This window comes from Macaca fascicularis, chromosome 18 (genome assembly GCF_037993035.2).
Source record: "Macaca fascicularis isolate 582-1 chromosome 18, T2T-MFA8v1.1".
Lineage (NCBI taxonomy): Eukaryota > Metazoa > Chordata > Mammalia > Primates > Cercopithecidae > Macaca > Macaca fascicularis.
This window is the reverse complement of record NC_088392.1, coordinates 65,778,824-65,784,172: the sequence shown is the minus strand read 5'-3', so window position 1 is coordinate 65,784,172 and position 5,349 is coordinate 65,778,824.

Here is a 5,349-nt window from a genome sequence, read left to right as displayed (position 1 = left end):
AGGTCAGAGGAAGGGAAATTTAAAACGAAGGAAACTAATTACTTTTCAGGACAGCGATTCTCTGGCCTCAGACTTCAGCTGGATGCCCTCTGTACATTTCCTTCTCTTGGTATTTTCACTTACACACTCATAAAAATGGACAGAAAACCAAAATAAAAGCAAATACTGGTGATGTGGCAAGACAATGTGAGGCACCCTGAGCTTTGTCCTCTTTCCTTCCATTAATTTCTTTTATGCAAATTGCTTCCTCCCTGTGCCTCGGGCATAATAAATAATCACGGAAGGAAGGAAAGAAAGGAATTGCACAAGTGGGAGATGAACTAAAATGTAAAGATTTCCAAGCCTTGCCCTCATTAGCATCATGTATTTTACTACTAAAGCTTAATGAGAAATTGATCCACCAATTCATGAAAGATTTTCAGAAAAAGCGCAACTCCTCATTTATTTGGGGAAAACTACAAAAACCATTTATTCTCCTGGGTCCAAAGTTTTCCCACGATAAAATTGAGTCAGTTCAACCAATGGATCCCTACGAATGACGTGGACACCTATGTGCAAAGTGCCCCTGAGGGTGTTCAATTAAAAAGAGAAAAGAAATCTCTGGTTCCAGATGAGAACTGCTTTCCATCTAGGAGAATCAGGTATTGAAGGGGCACACCTGCCCTTCTGCACGCTATGCCATGAAACAACTCTTGGAACTTCCATGGGTGGCGCTCGTGCTCCAGCCACTCACAAATAGACGTTTGTGTCCTTTATTCAGCACCTGGTAGGTCCGAGGCACTGTGCCAACCCCTTACCTACGCATCTCATTCAATCCCAACAATTACTTTGAGAATCGGGTATTGCTATTGCATTTAGCAGGGGAGAAAACAGAGAGGAAGCCCCAAGTTACCAGGCCCGTCCTGATGGAGCTATTACTCACACTGTATTAATAATGTGTTTCTGGTGCCTAGATATCTGGAGCTTTGCTGACCCTGGAGGAACTGCCTTTCTCAGGGTCAGCTAATTTCTGGAGAGAGTAAATGACTTGCTTGGGATCGCCTTTCAAATGCAAGCCACCCAATCCAGAGCCCATACCCCGCCACCTCCTCTATTAGCTCTCACACTCAGGACCATGTGCTCCTACTCTAATCACCCTAGGGACAGATAGCAGACAGCAAGAGGCAGCCCCTATGTCCCAGACTCCCGTGAAATTATTCAAACTAGCAAATCATAAACCTGCTCACCCTGCCTCATGCCATTCCTTCCTGCAGAAACCACGATAAAAGCTCTTGCCCACATTTCCCCTTCACTGCCTCTGCCGCCTGACTGGCCCTGGTACTTCCCCACTTGGCACCTGTGGCATGATGTGGGCCCCTCTCTTGGAATATGTGAGTATCACAGAGTATCTTTTCAGTGGCAATTGTCTTCTGATCTGTTGGCCTCGCCAAACCAGAAAAAACAGTAAGATCCACATTTTAATACACATGCCCAGTGTCGCCCCTGCACTAATCTGAGCCAAAAAAGCAGAAACATCGCATCCTGTTTATCACTAGTATTGGTGTCCTCAAAGACAAATTAAGGCCTTTAGGGGTATATTCCAAGAGCATGAGGAAGAAGAGGGACTGCTAGTCTTACCCACCAATTCTATCCAAGATGCAGATAGCAGCCATTCATTTCCTGCTTGGTTTTTTGTTTGTTTGTTTTTGAGACAGAGTCTGGCTCTCACCCAGGCTGGAGTGCAGTGGCACCAGCATGGCTCACGTCAGCCTCAACTTCCCAGGCTCACACGATCCTCCCACCTCAGCCTCCTGAGTAGCTGGAGCTACTGGTGTATGTCACCATCCCCAGCTAATTTTTTTTTCATTGTAGCGATAGGGTCTTGCTATGTTGCCCAGGCTAGTCTCAAATTTATGGATTCAAGCCATCCTCCCGCCTCGGCCTCCCAAAGTGTGGAGATTACAGGCATGAGCCACCACTCTTGGCCTCCTGTTTAGTTTTGATAACATGATGATGATGAAGAAGGAGAAGTCAGTCTATCTGGGGGATGGTGATGTGCACATTCGTCAAAAGGGGTTTAGAAAAAGTTGGGAACACCAGACGAAAATGGTCATCCTTCCCCTCTGGTAGGCTAGCATTCTTACTTCCTCCAGAAAGCATTTGTCCACCATAGATGAAAGCTTTTTTTTTTTTTTTAATGGGGTCTCACTCTGTTTCCCAGGCTGGAGTGCAGTGGCACGATCTTGGCTCACTGCAACGTCTGCCTCCCAGGTTCAAGTGATTCTCTGACCTCAGCCTCCAAAGTAGCTGAGATTACAGGCACATACTACCACGCCTGGCTGGTTTTTGTATTTTTAGTGAAGACAGGGTTTTACCATGTTGGCCAGGCTGGTCTTGAACTCCTGGCCTCAAGTGATCTGCCCACCTCAGCCTCCTGAAGTGCTGGGATTATAGGCGGGAGCCACTGCACCTGGCCAAAAGCTTTTAAATTAGGGGTAAAGTTAGCTACCTAGAGACAACTGGCCAAATTAGCATACTTATTGCAGATAATTAAGCCAAAGACTTTGGTTGAAAACAGTAATTAATTACCAAAATAACTTTATTCAGCCTATTTTCCCCCCACACTGTTCTAGCCTGACACGCACAGGATTGTGCATTTCCTGGAGCCATTCTTCCTGCAACACCACATTTATGAAAAGCAGCTAACACATGAGTGAGCTTAAGGGCTTCAGCTGTGATCCTACTAATCCTCTTTTGCTTTTCAAGACGTCTGTACTCAGACACAAAAACACAACGTAACTCTTTAAAATCCAAGCACTAAAATAACACCCAGAGCCCACATCTTCTTTCAAAGGCATGCTTTTCAAAGAAGTTTTAGTTACCCAAGATATAGCTAGCTTCCAATGACCTGAATCACACAGTTAATAGGACTTAGCTATCCACGTTGACCCCAGGTAGCCACTGTCAGCACTAGCTTCCATTATTTGTACCTAAGTAATTGATGGAGGATCTCTTAGGGACTACAGAACGCCAGGTTCTACAATAGGAACACCTAACCCAAATTTTGCCGATGTAGGGCTTCCCAAAAAGGATAGAGTATAGCAAGTCCAAAAAATAGGTTAGCGTTATTCTTTTTAATATCAAACTACTCCTTACCTGTAACTGAGGGTGGTGTTAATTCTGTAAATATTGGAGTATCTTGGGGTTCACCTGAGCCCCCTTCTATAGACACAGGCTTTGTTCTGTGTGAACCCCAGACTCACGCACACCAAAGTGCCTACTTTGTATCTCCACTTGGATGCCAACTAGGTACCTGGAGCAGAGTGTGCCCAAATCCAAACTGTTAATTCACCTAAAGTTGTTCATCTCCAGAATGCCCCAGTTTCACTAAAGAGTCTCTCACTGTCTACCTCGTTGCTCAAGACAGAACCCTCTGAGCCATCTTTGATTCCTCCAGGCAGTCCTTTCGGCTCTGCCTCCTACGTACATCTCAAATATGTACCCGTGTTTGTGTCTTCACTATCACTCCCCAAATCAGGTCATCAATTTTTCTCCGGGGCCACTGTGATAGCCGCCTCACTGGGCTCCCTGCACCAACTCTAGCTCTCCTATAGATCATTCTTCCCATTGCAGCCAAAGGGAGTTTTTTTTAACACATCAGACAGATCACGTCTCTCAAGAAAATTCTTTATTGAGAAATAAATGTTTGAGAATCTTCTTACAATGAATGTGTTAGTCATCTATTTCAATCAGGCCTGAAGGGAAAAAAACCAAGGACTTGATACTTTCTTGGGAAAAAAACAAAAAGAAGAATTCGAATCCCGTAGGAGGTACAGAGAGTGGGCTGAGTACAATTTTTTGTATGTCAATCAATTAGTATGTTGCCTTTGGATTGATGGTTTTTATTCTGCAGGAGATAATATGACACTTTTAAAGTCTGGGCAGTTTTTTTTTTAAGTTCTTATAAATCAGCCAAGACATTTTTACAATGCACAAGTACAGAAGAACTCTCAGTCTGACACAACAGGCTTCACCCCAACAAGATTAGGATTTATATTCTCAGAATCTCCAAGTCAAACATCCTATAAATATTCCCAGCCTTTCTCCTTAGCAATTAGCTGTAAAAGGCTGTATAGCTTAGAGCCTGTCTCCCAATGACAATGAAGTCCACAGTCTCTTATATGCCCAAGGTTCTTTGCTGACAAGTGCTTATTAGAGGTCTGCAGTCTCTGACTTCGGCATCATTCATTTTATTTTATTTTATTTTATTTTATTATTTTAAGTTCCAGGATACATGTGCAAGATGTGCAGGTTTGTTACATAGGTAAACGTGTGCCATGGTGGTTTGCTGAAGCTACCAACCCATCATCTAGTTATTAAGCCCAGCATGCATTAGCTATTTATCCTGATGCTCTCCCTTTCCTTGACCCCCCACCTGCGACAGGCCTCCGTGTTTGTTGTTCCCCTCCGTGTGTCCATGTGTTCTCATTATTCAGCTCCCACTTATAAGTGAGAACATTTGGTGTTTGTTTTTTTTTTTGTTCCTGTGTTAGTTTACTGAGAATAATGGCTTCCAACTCCATCCATGTCCTTGTAAAGGACATTATCTCATTCCTTTTTATGGCTGCATAGTAGTCCTTGGTGTATATGTACCACATTTTCTATATCCAGTCTATCATTGATGGGCATTTAGGTTGATTCCAGGTCTTTGCTATTGTGAATAGTGCTGCAGTGAACATATGCATGCATGTATCCTTATAATAGAATGATTTCTATTCCTTTGGGTATATACCCAGTAATGGGATTGCTGGGTCAAATGGTATTTCTGGTTAGGGTTTTAAGGAATCGCCACACTGTTTTCCACAATGGTTGAACTAATTTACATTCCCACCAACAGTGTAAAAGTGTTCCTATTTCTCGGCAGTCTTGCCAGCATCTGTGGTTTCTTGACTTTTTAATAATCACCATTCAGACTGGTGTGAGATGGCATCTCACTGTGGTTTTGATTTGCATTTCTCTAATGATCAGTGATGATAAGCTTTTTTTCCACATTTGTTGGCTGCATAAATGTCTTCTTTTGAGAACAGTCTGTTCATAATTTTTCCCACTTTTTAATGGGGTTGTTAGTTTTTTTCTTGCATATTTGTTTAAGTTCCTTATAGACTCTGGATATTAGACTTTGTCAGATGGATAGATTACAAAATTTTTCTCCCATTCTGTAGGTTGTCTGTTCACTCTGATGATAGTTTCTTTTGCTGTGCTGAAGCTCTTTAGTTTAATTAGCTCCCATTTGTCAATTTTTGTTTTTGTTGCAACTTTTTTGATGTATCCATCATGAAATCTTTGCCTGTGCCTATGTCTTGAATGGTA